This window comes from Bos javanicus, chromosome 1 (assembly GCF_032452875.1).
Source record: "Bos javanicus breed banteng chromosome 1, ARS-OSU_banteng_1.0, whole genome shotgun sequence".
NCBI classification, from domain to species: domain Eukaryota; kingdom Metazoa; phylum Chordata; class Mammalia; order Artiodactyla; family Bovidae; genus Bos; species Bos javanicus.
The window spans coordinates 50484396-50500042 of NC_083868.1; positions in this window are offsets into that span (position 1 = coordinate 50484396).

Below are 15647 nucleotides of genomic sequence, written 5' to 3' on the forward strand. Positions count from 1 at the left end.
AGATGAGCACAATTGTGTGGTAGTTTGAGCATTCCTGGGCATTGCCTTTCTTCGGGATTGGAATGAAAACTGACCTTTTCCAGTCTTCTGGCCTGTGCTGAGTTTTCCATATTTGCTGGCATATTGAGTGCAGCACTTTCACAGCATCATCTTTTAGGATTTGAAGAAGCTCAACTGGAATTCCATCACCTCCACTAACTTTGTTCGTAGTGATGCTTCCTAAGGCCCACTTGACTTCACATTCCAGGATGTCTGGCTCTAGGTGAGTGATCACACCGTCGTGATTATCTGGGTCATGGAGATCTTTTTTGTATAGTTCTTCTGTGTATTCTTGCCACCTCTTCTTAATATCTTCTGCTTCTGTTAGGTCCATACCATTTCTGTCCTTTATTGAGCCCATCTTTGCATGAAATCTTCCCTTGGTATCTCTAATTTTCTTGAAGAGATCTCTAGTCTTTCCCATTCTGTTGTTTTCCTCTATTTCTTTACACTGATCACTGAGGAAAGCTTTCTTATCTCTCTTTGCTATTCTTTGGAACTCTGAATTCAAAAGGGTATATCTTTCCTTTTCTACTTTGCTTTTTGCTTCTCTTCTTTTCACAGCTATTTGTAAGGCCTCCTCAGACAGCAACTGGACTCATTATATTTTTTGTTGTCCTGATGACAATAGCAATATATGGAATTAGTGTTCCATCCAAAGGGTTGTTTAGATTTATAAATAGTAATGCTGTGGTTTTTATGCTGTATTATTGATGGAATGAAATTTACATTAACCCCCTCAGTATCATTACCCAGTGACTGTTGGCATTGCACCTAAGAAAAACTGCCAGTAAGACAGTTCTTGTCAGGCTAGCTCCATTATTCCCCATTCTTAACCAGCGGAAGTAGTATATGGATGTGTATAGCTGAGGGTGGAAATCGACTTCTCGGTTTCTTCTTTAAAATGTTTTTTCCAGGCTTTTGATCCAATGGAGAAACGATGTGGTTGGAAGCAAAATCAAATGGGCTTTACCAAAATAATTTACATTCCAATTTAGAAATGAAAGAGCAGAACAGAGCAGTAGAGGTCTGGGAACTTAGAGGTGTACGGGGAACTGTTCAGTTATGACTTGATTCTCCAAATCAGTTCTTGTTCCCAGATTTAAAGCACATGTATTTGGAATTGCAGTTAACTGATCTTTTGCTAAAAGAGGACTTGGTGATATGAAGCATGTCACAAAGCTTCCACAACCTTTGATTTTCTCCTTGGCTCACATTTCTTCTTAGAAGAAGACACACCACAGCTCTACCATAGGATAAGTCCTTTCCTTCCATTCCTCTCTTTGTATGTTTCAGAAGATGTTTCCTAAAATTAAATGCTTTTGCAAGCAGCATTCCTGTTTCTTCTATGTCTATCTGTTACATTAGTTACCATGATTATTTTCCCTAAATTGTCTTCATACTCTTTGCATGTGACTGTAGTTCTTCCTAGAAAAAGGTGGAGCATATTTTCCCACCCCTTGACTCTAGACTCAGCCATATGATTTGCTTTGACCCATAAAATTGTGTAGAAGTGACCAGTAGCCATTTTCTTATTCTGGACCTAGGCCTCAAGGGGCCTACAACATTTCTTCTTGCCTTCTTGTCATCACCATGAGAAGGATGAGCCAAGACAAGCCTGTTAATGCCAGTAGGAGGCTGAGGACCTTTGGACCATATCTGTACCAGGTCAAGTGCCTCAGACAAGCCTCGGCTAGATCAGAGCTCCTCACCAGCCACAGTCATGTGAGCAAGCTCAGCCAAGATCACCTGAGCCCAGGCCACATCAGCTGTCAGATGACCCACAGACATGAGCGTTATAATAATAGAGGGTTGTTTCAAGCTACTGAGTTTTGAGACTATTGTTATATGACAGTAGATAACTGGTACACCTCTGCAGAGGCAAATAAGTTCCTGGTTGACTTCTGAGGTCAGATTAATATCAAAAGGATTTCTCCTCTAAAAATCAGAGACATTTCATTAAAACCCCAATGATTAGATTTTTGGGCTTCTGAAATGCTTCCCTCTTCTCTGACCTTTCTGGGATCAATGTTCTCCCACCAGGACCTCCAACTCTTCTGTGTGGCATTAAATGCACTTTGGCATCAACACATAGAATTATCTGGAGCAATGCCAAGTAGCTATCCAGCAATCTTAAGTATATAAGTTGTAAGTGTATATACAAGCTTCTGGTCAGGCTGGGCACATTATGTGTTCTGTCTGGCTCTGGCCCACACTCATCCCTTCTCATTGTTCCAAAGTTCAGCATTCAAGACAGGTTCATATAATTGCTCTCTCTATATGCTCATATAATTACATGCCAATACTTTTCCCAAATTAGAAATTATATTCAGGCTAGATATTCCGCTGACACCACATTTCTCACCAAATGTCAGAGTCTCTTAAAAAATATTCTTAGCTCAAAAGGCCTAATTAGGTTTTCAGTAATTCATGTCATTGGTCATTAGGACAATCATACAAATCAGCAAGCACTCAGGTATTCAGACACTAAGTCAGAACATGAATCTAAAAGAGCACAGGCAACAACCCAAAAGATATCAGGAAAGTTTTCTCTATGCTTTCATTAACCTTTTCCTTTGTTTTCACATTTCAGGCACCAAGTTTTAAAGACATAAAAGTTCTCAGCAGGAAGGTTCAATGTAAGCAGAGGAAAATATGAATAGGGCTATTTAAATAGCGAATAATTGGGATGGCGTTATTAAACAGACATACACATGCATACGGACTTCCCTGGTGGCTCAGATAGTAAAGCGTCTGTCTACAATGTGAGAGACCTGGGTTCAATCCCTGGGTTGGGAAGATTCCCTGGAGAAGGAAATGGCAACCCACTCCGGTACTCTTGCCTTGAAAATCCCATGGACGGAGGAGCTTGGTGCAGGCTACTATCCATGGGGTCGCAAAGAGTCGGGCATGACTAAGCAACTTCACTTTCACACATGCATACACCCTCACTGAATTCTCTTGCAACTTTTGCAGATCCTGCAGACCCAACTCTCCACTACCTCCGAGATAAAGTAATGGTGACGATGGTATGAAGGGAGAGAAGGGTACTTTATTTCTTGTGTTCCCCAAATGGCACAGATTATTCTTGAGAGACAGAGGTACTTATTGGTTTAATGAAAAAATTGCAGTCTTTGAATGGACTCCCAAATGAATAGGGATCTGTAACTTATTTAGCAGTGAGGCCTGGAGCGCAAGACTCAAAGTCCTGAGCCTCACTTATCTCATCTGTAAAATGGCAAGAATGGTGATTACATCAGAGACTATTGCCTTTTAAAGAATAAAATACAAATGTTAAGGAGAAAATGACTCTGTGTGCACTACTGAATGCAAATTGGAGCTTTTGGCAGAGCAGGGAAACCCGGTAAAACAGAGTGTAGATTACAAAGATGGAGGCAGTAAAAAAATAGGTATTTTTTTTTAAATATCAAAACTATGAACAGTATCTTTTTCTGCATTAGAAAGACAAAGTCTCTGAGAACTGCTGATGTGCTGGTGCTATGTGGTCTAATAGATTAGCTCCTGGGCAAATTCTGGCCTGTTTGTAGTTATCCTTGGAAATGGTCTTGGAAAACAAGACCTTGGAAAACACCCATGGAAGGGTCCTCATTCTAGCTTAAAGTCAGATCTGTGCCACTGTCAGCACGCTCAATGGCCCTGTCAAGGTCTGACATAAGCAAAAGGACCACAGGACCAGCTGAACAGGAGACACGGGATGGATGTACGTTCACCTTACTCTGTTCTAGTCTACTGCAGTTTGTAGCAATATGGACGCACATGACCCAGTACAACTAAGACTGATAGAGTGTTGTTTGGGGTGACATCACCTCTTCTAATTCAATCAGTTAGTTACTTGCTTCCTTTGTAGCTTCAGGTCAGTTCAGTTCAGTCGCTCAGTTGTGTCTGACTCTTTGCGACCCCATGAATCACAGCATGCCAGGCCTCCCTGTCCATCACCAACTCCTGGAGTTAACTCAGACTCACGTCCATCTAGTCAGTGATGCCATCCAGCCATCTCATCCTCTGTTGTCCCCTTCTCCTTCTGTCCCCAATCCCTCCCAGCATCAGGGTCTTTTCCAATGAGTCAACTCTTCGCATCAGGTGGTCAAAGTATTGGAGCTTCAGCTTCAGTATCAGTCCTTCCAATGAACACCCAGGACTGATCTGCTTTAGGATGGACTGGTTGGATCTCCTTGCAGTCCAAGGGACTCTCAAGAGTCTTCTCCAACAACACAGTTCAAAAACATCAATTCTTCGGCACTCAGCTTTCTTCACAGTCCAACTCTCACATCCATACATGATCACTGAAAAAACCATAGCCTTGACTAGATGGGCCTTTGTTGGCAAAGTAATATCTCTGCTTTCCAATATGCTATCTAGGTTGGTCATAACTTTCCTTTCAAGGAGTAAGCGTCTTTTAATTTCATGGCTGCAGTCACCATCTGCAGTGATTTTGGAGCCCCCAAAAAATAAAGTCTGACACTGTTTCCACTGTTTCCCCATCTGTTTCCCATGAAGTGATGGGACCAGATGCCATGATCTTAGTTTTCTGAATATTGAGCTTTAAGCCAACTTTTTCACTTTCCACTTTCACTTTCATCAAGAGGCTTTTTAGTTCCTCTTCACTTTCTGCCATAAGGGTGGTGTCATCTGCATATCTGAGGTTATTGATATTTCTCCTGGCAATCTTGACTCCAGCCTGTGCTTCTTGCAGCCCAGTATTTCTCATGATGTACTCTGCATATAAGTTAAATAAGCAGAGTGACAATATACAGCCTTGACGTACTCTTTGTCTTATTTGGAACCAGTCTGTTGTTCCATGTCCAATTCTAACTGTTGCTTCCTGACCTGCATATAGGTTTCTCAAGAGGCAGGTCAGGTGGTCTTGTACCATCTCTTTCAGAATTTTCCACAGTTTACTGTGATCTACACAGTCAAAAGCTTTGGCATAGTCAATAAAGCAGAAATAGATGTTTTTCTGGAACTCTCTTGCTTTTTCGGTGATCCAGCGGATGTTCACAATTTTATCTCTGGTTCCTGTGCCTTTTCTAAAACCAGCTTGATCATCTGGAAGTTCATGGTTCACGTACTGCTAAAGCCTGGCTTGGAGAATTTTGTAGCTTAGTCTATTGCGTCTGTGACCTACTGTGCTATATTGGAGGAGGAGAATATTGAATAATTAGAAGAGACAGCTTTAAATATCCTCCAAGGCCAGAGACCTTGAAACCGTCAATAAATAAACTTCCTACCTCTCTAGGCTTTTCCCTCCTCCTTCCCCATACTCCAAGTCCCAAAAGTCAAAGCTCCAGATACAAAGCAAGTGTGTGGTGGTAATGGGGAAAAAGCAGTCACACTGCACTTCTGTGCTCAAGCTTTAGTCAGAGCAAAATAGAAAATGAAAAGCCTTCCTTCACAATGAAGATTGAGTTGTCAAATTGTTGATTAATATCTTGGACTGAACATTCTTCCTTGCTGAAATGAGACTATGTTTTGTGATTTCAAGTAATTACAGAACTGTCTATTAGCTCTCAGTGAGCCAAAAAGTCATGAGTCCTGTCCAAGTTTCCATCCAGGGATAGGGGACTCAAAAAGAAGGCTCTTTTCTTCTGGGATGTCTGGTTCTTTAGACTGAAAGTCATTGAATGGACACTACAGCAACCAAACAATTGCTGATTTAGCCCCATTATTATTTGTATACCTAGGCTTAACAAAGGAAAAATGGTCATCTGTGTTGCGGAATCCATTAAGTGGCAGCAGTTAGGCTGCTGAAAGAAATTAAGCAGTTGATAAAAACCACATTTGTGATCCTTTCTTGCTTACTGTTCCTTCCACTTTCTCCTCTTTCTCAAGTCTACCCACACACCAAAAACAGGATGCCACAAATTATCTGTTCACCACTACAACTAATGAGATGACCTTTCTATTGCACACAATTACAAATTCGATTCAGTAAACAAATGCATCTTTTGTTGTGTCCTGATATGTAACTTTGTAAACAGCTTTACAAAAGCCTCCCAATGACTGCCAATGACAGTGGACTTAAAGGACTAGAGGTCATTGATCTAAATTAGTGTGTGGTCAGATTAGAAAGCCCAGTGCAATGCAGTTCATCCTTTAAAGGAACTTTTCCTAAATTAAGGTAACATATGGTTAGAGTATCATTTCCTTTAATTTCTTCTGTATCTCAGGCAGCTAATAATCAACATGCAAGAACAATCATTCCAAGTTCAACATTTAATACCACTGACACATCCTTCCCTTAGAAGTTAGCATTTTAATCCCTTTATTATTAATTTGATTAATGCAAACTACTATATATGGCTGTGAAGGAACAGAGGCAAATCAAAGTTACCACATTGATTCATTTAAATTTAAATTGCTGAAAATTTATCCTGTGATATCAAGCAAAAGAAAAAAAAATATTCCCTGTACAAAATAATAGATTTGTTCCTATATGAGGAATCCAAGGAAATATTTCAAGTTCAAGATGACTAAATGCATTTAGGGAGGATACATATTCTCCATGGATTTAAGGGAGGAAAAATAAAATTCATAACACATATGAGTAACAGCAAAGTAACTCCAAAGACATCTTATTTAAACAAGAACTCATGTGCTAAAGGTGTGGGGTGGGGATCATCTGGGCTGAAAACAACACCACAGAGAAATATATCCAAGATAATTTTATAAACCTCATTTATGTTTCATTTTCATGCTGCTGCCTTTTTTGCATTTCACTGATCATCATTTTAGGCAGAAGTCTTTCTTCTTCACCTTGACGAATACATGATGTTCTGTACAAATAGCTCCATATGTATTTCAATTTTAAAGAGTAATACACACACATACATAATTTATGCACATAATTATGCAAATGATTAATATAAAGATCAGAAAGTAATTTCTGAAGAGTTTAAATTGACTGTAGGAAAAAATGTTTTTGTTTTGATTGTTGACTTGTTTGCATAGCCCACTCATCTAAAGTATCTTTATTTTTCTCTACAATTTTCAGATGTTTCTTTTCCTTAAGATTAAAATCAAAATGGATAAGGGTGTGATCCTTATTTTTTTTTCTAATGACTTCCAAATACCTATACTAATGTCTAGTTCATGACAGACATTCAATAAATATGTGCAGGAAGGAAGAAAGGAAAGACAGGGAGAAATTAGGGAGAAAGGGAGGCTGTTGCTGAAACACTGCTGCTGCTGCTGCTAAGTCGCTTCAGTCGTGTCTGACTCTGTGCGACCCCATAGACGGCAGCCCACCAGGCTCCCCTGTCGCTGGGATTCTCCAGGCAAGAACATTGGAGTGGGTTGCCATTTCCTTCTCCAATGCATGAAAGCAAAAGTGAAATTGAAGTCACTCAGTCATGTCCGACTCTTAGCGACCCCATGGACTGCAGCCTACCAGGCTCCTCCATCCATGGGATTTTCCAGGCAAGAGTACTGGAGTGGGTTGCCATTGCAGTAAGTAATTTAAGAGAGGATTTAACCCAGGCAGTCTCCCAGCTGGTTCTGTCTCCACACCTCATAATGTTTAAGCAAATACGTTATTTTCCACTACCATATTTAGCAGTGCAAAGGCCTTCATTTTTCTTTCTCACATTTTAACACCTCTGTAATCAAGATACAAGTTATACCCAATGACACCTTATTTTGCCTCACAGCATTTGTGCCATAGATGTCACTTTACAAGAAAATATGAAAATTTATAGCATCGAAACTTGCAGAATTAAATTTCAGTATATTGGAGGAAAATCAGAAGCACTCTTTTACCTCATAGGATAAAGGCATTTGCAGGAGGAGGTGGGAAGGACATGAAAAAAAAATGGATTAAGTTCTAAGTGGAATTCAAAAGTAGACTATCTGTATATTATGGCAAAACTGACAAGTACCCAACACCAGTGGACTTTAAGTATATTTTGGCTCTTGATGGCACAGAGGAAAATGTATAGAAGAATATAGACCTTGCTGACTGAGTTGAAAAGCAATGTAGGAGAGTCCACATTGCATGCTAAGAAATTTTAGGAATCCTTAGCCAACATAGTTTGCTAATATCATTAATTTTATATATAATAACAGTGATAGGTGATGCAAAATAAATGTCTAAATAATACCATAGAAATTCCTTCAATGGGTAGCAAATAAAAATTCTAAATGATGAAACATTGTATTTTACCCTAATTGACAGCATTTTTCTTGGTACATGAAATCATTGAGTCTTGTAATTGAAGGTATTTGAATCAATTAAATATAATATATGATAAATAATCCAGGGACAAGTCACAAAGAGTGATTTGCATTTTAGCTAGAGAGGTATAAGCAATACTTTCTTCAAGAATTTCCTATTCTATTGTCAAGAAAGCAATGATGTTGAACCTTTGAAATCGTCTTTGTTTGTAAGTGTTGAGTGTCCTTGGGGACCTTGGAGTAGGAAATGGCAACCCACTCCAATATCCTTGCCTGGGAAATCTCACAGACAGAGGAGCATGGCAGGCTACAGTCCAGGGGGTCACAAAGAGTTGGACACAACTGAGCATGTGAGTACACACGTCCTTGAGGACATCACTTATCCTTTTGTAAGCCCCAGATTCTTCATCTGTATAACAATGAAAGCAATGCCTCTCATACAAGATTGCTGAGAAATAAATGAGCACAAAAAATCCAGTGCCTTGCCCCTATAAAGCACTCATGAGTGATTGCCATTATTTTTATTTATTTGTGTCTTCTCACGTCTACATTCAAGGTCTTCCAGAATGCAGCTCAATGCCTATTATTTCCTACAGGAACAGCTTGCTCCTCCTTTATTCTTGTGATATGGTCCCTGCTTTCAATGCTTTCCTCTAAGCCCTCCCTTCTCCTATCAAACTTCAATCTGCTTATCATTCCAAATTCAACTCAAGTGGCTCAGCAGTAAAGAATCTGCCTGCCAATGCAGATGTGGGTTTGATCCGTGGGTCAGGAAAATCCCCTGAAGGAGGGCACAGCAACCCATTCCAGTGTTCTTGACTAGAGAATGCCATGGACAGAAGAGCCCCGTGGGATACAGTCCACGGGATGGCAAAGAGTTTGACATAACTTAGTGACTGAGTACATACATATACATTCCTTGTAAACACGTGGTTAAATGCAGATGCTTGAGTAGATTTAGTTGCAATTATCTAGGCAAACATCTCTTGTAGGTTGTAATATGCAGTTCCTTTTGTATCACATCAGGAGGTTCATGCCTGATAGTCTCAGTTTTTAAAAAATTGTGGTAAATATGCATAGCATAAAATGTGCCTGCATGCTGTACTTTGTGCTGTGCTCAGTTGCTCAGCCGTGTCCAACTCTTTGTGACCCCACGGACTGTGGCCCACCAGGCTCCTCTGTCCATGGAATTTTCCAGGCAAGAAAACTGGGATGGGTTGCCATTTCATACTCTAGGGTATCTTCCCAACCCTAGGATTGAGGCCAAGTCTCTTGCATCTCCTGCATTGGCAGGCAATTCTTTAAAACTGCGCCACCTAGGCACCAGCATAACCACTTTTAAATGTACAGTTCAGGAGTATCATATTCATTTATATTGTTATGCAACTGTCAACACTATCTAGCCCTACAGCTTTTTATCTTATGAAATTGAAACTCTAAAACTATTATAAAACAACCTACTTTCCCTTTCCCCAGCCTCTAGCATCCACCATTACACTTTCTGTCTTTATGATTTTGACTATCAGAAGTACCACATACAAGAGAAATCACAGGATATTTGTCTTTTGTCACTGGATTCTTTCACCTAGCATTATAACCTCAAGGTTCATCCATCTTGTAGTATTTTCAGAATTTCCTTCCTTGTTAAGCATGAATAGTATTCCATTGCTTGTGTATACTATATTTTGCTTATCCATTCATCCTTCAGTGGACACTTAGGTTGCTCCCACATTTTAGCTATTGTGAATGGTGCTGCTATGAAAACAGGTGTCCAAATCTCTCTTCAAGACCCTGATTACAATTTTGGTAGATATACACTCAGAAGTGGGATTGCTGGACCATATCAGAATTCTATTTTTAATTTTTTGAGGACCTGCTGTACTGTTTTCCACAGCAGTTGTATACATGTCAACCAGTAGTGCACAAGGGTAGCAATTTTTCCACATTCTTACTAACACTTGTTAAGTGGTAGTCACACTTTTAATGATTATTAGATTTGGGGTTCAAAGTATTTCTTATGAATTTCCCTATCAATCTTTAACAAATGGTTGAACATACATTGATGACCTTTTTCCAGCTCCATTGATAACCTGGAGGTTGCAAATGGTGATTTTCTAATTATACCATTATTTCAGCATATGTTAGAGGAGCTGCTGCTGCTGCTAAGTCGCTTCAGTCGTGTCCAGCTCTATGTGATCCCATAGACAGCAGCCCACCAGGCTCCGCTGTCCCTGGGATTCTCCAGGCAAGAACACTGGAGTGGGTTGCCATTTGCTTCAATTCATGAAAGGGAAAAGTGAAAGTGAAGTCGCTCAGCTGTGTCTGACTCTTAGCAACCCATAGACAGCAGCCCACCAGGCTCCTCCATCCATGGGATTTTCCAGGCAAGAGTACTGGAGTGGGGTACCATTGCCTTCTCCGATATTAGAGGAGAGTCTTCTATAAATAACTACACACATTAATTACTTAGTTACCCTACCCTAAAGTTTCTACAGGAAAGGAAGAATAGATGCCTGGTTCTTCTTGCATCAGTTTTTAGAGGAACAGCATTGGGTCTTACGAACTCCAAATGGTAACCAAGGAATAGTTTTTCCTCAGGAATATTAATGAGCTAATGGATTTTTATATATCATATGCATTTCAATCTATCATTGGCATTATTATTATTTTGATGCTCACATTGTCCTATTCATCATGGTCTGTGTGCAGGTTGAAAAAGAATTTCCAAACACGAGGCAGAATGAGAGGAAAATAAAATTATTAGAGTGGGAGATGCTGTTAGAACAGCAGGCCTGCTCAAGGGAGAGCAAAACCATTTCACAGGCTAGTAGCCAATTTTTATGGCCTCGAGACAGAGAAAATTCCTTCTAGAAAGGTGGCACTAGGTGATTGGTTAGGATGCTACAGGGTGCGTAATAGCATGGGTATTTTTACCAAACATGGGGTCAGGGACCTGGCCAGTTTAGATCACAAGGCTCAAGGCAACAGCTGCTATGGGGCTTGGTAAGTTCCAGAGATTTTTCTCCTGTGACTGTGGTCCACGGCTGCTGCTGCTGCTAAGTTGCTTCAGTCGTGTCCGACTCCGTGCGACCCCACAGACGGCAGCCCACGAGGCTCCCCCGTCCCTGAGATTCTCCAGGCAAGAACACTGGAGTGGGCTGCCATTGCCTTCTCCAATGCAGGAAAGTGAAAAGTGAAAGCAAAGTCGCTGAGTCTTGTCCAACTCTTAGCGACCACATGGACTGCGGCCCACCAGGCTCCTCCATCCATGGGATTTTCCAGGCAAGAGTACTGGAGTGGGGTGCCATTATAGGGCTCCACATTTTAGGCCAATAGGGAGAGAGCACTTTACATTTTGGTTTCTGTTTTCTTTTGATGTGAGGACATTGGTCTAGACAAACTCCTTATTTCCTGTTACAGTAAGATGTCTCAAGTTCATGTTCCCATCATTTGCCCCAGGTCTGGCTATAAACACTTATTTCATCAAGAGCCCTGGAATATTTTAGTAGAAATTATATTCACAAACCACACAGCTTCTCGTTGCTATTAGGTGTTTTCTGTGGACAGAGTCAAGAAATGTGCTTGTTTTTTAAGAGAAAAATGAGTTTCCAATTCAAATTTAAGCTAGCAGTTTTACATTTAACTTGTTTTACTTTGCATATCTTTGTTTTCTCACACTGAAAGTCTCTTTAACTACCTTAATATAATTAAGTGACCACAGGTTAAAAAAATTATCTCTGTGTGGTTACCTGAAAACAGAGTTCATTTGTTTACTGGTACAAATTGAAACTATTTCTTTTTTTGTCATTCTGATATGTAATATAGATATTTTAATTTACTGTTAATGTGCTTTCCCTAATCTTGAAAAACATTAAGTGTCTTTGGTATTTCTTTTTACGTGAAACAGTCACAGAACTGTCTTTTTTTTTTTTTTTTTTGAGAATTCTGTGCCTTTATTGGCAGAGCAGGCTACTTGAGCACTGGAGTGGGTGGTGCACTCCCCCCCACCCGCCCCCCAAGAGCTTCAGAGGCATATAGATGACTGAGAACATGCTCAGGTGGGGGCCCATCAGGCTTGATTTGCACCTGGTTGAAGCTCTTGCAATTGTAGCCCACCCACCCCATCCCACGCTAACCACCATCTCAGGCAGGACGATCATGACCCACACATGCATCTTTACCATCTCAGGCTTTCCATGGGCGGCGCCTGGGTTTCAGCCTCACGCAGCCGCGTTGGCCCAGAGCAGGCTTCTTGCAAAGGTCTCTTCCGCCCGCCGCGCTGTCCCCGCTGCTTGCGCTGCTGGTGGGATGTTTTCAAGCGGGTGATCGAAGTCCACGTCAAGGTAGGTGACCTTGCAGAAGGTCTGCTTCTTCTGCTGATTTAATTTTTGGGTTTTCTGCTCAATTTTTGATACTCTTTATATTTTAGGGATCTTGTATTAGCCAGAGTCTAGAGAAACAAAGCCAGTAGGAGAAAGAAAGAGATTTGCCTTAAGGAATTGGTTCACATGATGGTGGGGCTTGCGAGTCTTGAAATCTGTACAGCAGGCTGGAAATTCAAGGCAGGGTTAGTGTTGCAGTATTCAGTCCAAAATCTGAAAGCTGGGAATCTGCTGGCTGGAAACTTAGGTGAGGTTTTTATGCTGCAGTTTTGAGGCCAAACTGCTTTTTTGAGAAACCCGTTTTTGCATTTAAGGGCTTCAGCTGTTTAGGTGAGTTGTGCACAGTATAGAGACTAATCTGCGTTCCTGGGTCTACTGATTGCAGTGTTCATCACGTCTAAAATGTACCTTCAAAGCGACGTCAAGATTGGTGTTTGACAAGCGATTGGACACCATAGCCTAGTTAAGTCGACAAGTAAAATTAGTCATCACAAATGTTAAGGATGTTTCCTCAAAATGATCAACTATATTTTGACATTATCTAAGCTCAAAATCTTATGCATAACAAGTATTCAAATATTTGTTGAAGTTAACGGATGTCTATTTACAGATATTAGCCATTTTATGGAACCTAAGATGCCGACTGAGAATTTAATTGTAGTCTTCTTTGCATGTCAATTGGAATATTAATTTGTTTATGTGAAGGTTTTAGTGAGTAACTTAATTTTTTAATCACAGAACTAAAATTAAGTGAAAACTTTTTATGTATCACAGAACATTAGGTTTCTTTAAGAAATATCTGCCTTAAGATATTTCCACAAGAGGAAATACCCTTTTAATTTTCAAATCTGTAGATATGTGTGGTTCCTCTATGGTGAATGTAAACATTTGAAAATCTGATAAAGAATTCCCACAAAATAGTCCATTTATGTGAACTTTCTCTCCGCATACGCAATCTCCTTTTCTCCTGGGAAATGCTTTCCTTTTTCCTATTCTGAGTCATGCAGGTGGTACTCATTAGCATCTTCAATACTCTGCCTCCTGGTCACAGTGATGTTCTAAAATGACAGAAGTCTCTTTACAAGGAGTCGTCTCCTGAGACCTCTTGGGAAGAGAGAGAACCAGTTCCTCTCGAGTATGGGTGAGTGATAGTCTGAATCCATGCCCCTCAACATGTTTTTGAGGAGCTGGTCAGCTGTGTAAAAGTGAATATGTTATGCAAAAACTAGGTTTGCTGAAATACGCAACCAGAGATCGGGAGGAGGGATTTATTATTACTTGCAGCAAGTATGAAGAATGCGAGGGATCGTTCACAAAGTAGTGTCTCCCCAACACCAAAATGAAGGAACCCTTGACAAAAGGGTATGTGTGTACTTGAAGGGGCTTGAGCAGAGCAGAATTCATTATAGAATTGGGGCAAAGGTTGCCAGAGTCCAAGCTTTAGTTGATTGAAGTTTGGAGGATCAACATCATCATTCCATCCTCCACCTGGGTGGGGGGACCTAGTTCCTGTAGAACTCAGATTTGTATCAGATTGTTGTGTATACCTTAGAGAAGGAACCAGGACTCTGTTGTATTTTTTTTTTTTTCTGTTGTATTTTGAATGACTGTTTCTTGACTACTTTTCCTTTGTTTCTGCATTTCCTTAAGAACATCAGTTACTGAGACCTGCTCAAGAGCAAGCATTCTAGCTAGGCTTAGATCACAAAATGGTTAAGGCCAAAATAGTTTCTCTTATGTAAAGAAAACCATGCCTGGTTCTCTTTCTCTAGGACCCCCCGACACCCTATCTGCTTACAAATAATGCCCATTTGAGAAAGAAACAGCTACCAAGTGGGGCAAGCAACTTGGCTGTATTCCAAGCCCTGGTTCCACCTGTTCCAAGCTCCTCAGGCTTCTACCTGTACTTTCTTGTCTGGGTAAGTTGATATGGGTTCAGTTTCTGTCACTTGCAACTCAGAGTCCTAACATACACAGGTGCCCGGAAGTTTTGCTCATTGTTTTCAGGGTATTTGTGGACTTCCTGGGGAACTCCATCTTTGAAACTTTATCCATGGTCCTCAAATATGGGACCTCTGTTTAAAGCTATCCTTCCGTCTGTGAACGTGAACCGCTACCCAGGAAAACACTGTCATAAACTGTTTCACCTGGTAGCTTTTGTGTATTTAATTGATCACATTCAACTCATATAGCTACAATTCAACTCTAATAACCACAACATTTTCATTTTCATAGACACTTTCATCCTTGTTTTATACCTAACGACACTGGGGCTGGAAAGGGTAAATAACATTTTCTAAAGTGATACAGTTAAACTAAACCTAGTGTTTTGTCTCAAATCTGAAGTTCTTTCTCCTATACTGAAGTTTATTGTTGACTTTGACTTTAAATCTTTTAAGTTACAACTTTGAAATTTGTCTTTAAAAAATATAATTGACACAAGAAAGTAGTCACTCTTGGTAATATAAAAATGTTAATAATGGAAAGATGCATAAAATGTGATTTTAGATTGCCTATTGCATATCCCCCTTACTTCAATTTTTAAACAAATAACCTGTGATGAATAGCAGTACCCTAGAGCATGCTGAAATCTAAGTCCTTAGGAGAAAAGAGCCATAGTAATAGAAGTGTCATTATAAATAATTAGAAATGTCTGTTACACATCCACCTTCAAAGATTTGTTGAAAAACTGGCATGTAACCCACCTGGATTAATCTTCCCAGTTTGGTTCAGTTTCTGCGAGAATCTAGTTCTCCCAGAGAGAGTGGAACTCTGAGAAGAAAACTGGGAGAACAAAGCCCACAACTGTGTGGGAAGGCTTGGGTTTTTCCTAAATACAAATCTGCCCTTGCACTTTTGCATTTCAGAAATAATTGAGACAGCGGGGCGATCATGCTCCCCGTTATCTCCAGCTGGAACAGTCTGCTCTTCCAAGCTCCTCAGGCAAGGCAGAGGGACGGATCCACTGCAGAGATAAACTAGCCTCTGCCCTCCCCAACCCTTCTCTGTTCACACAGGAGGTTTTCCTTTTGATCA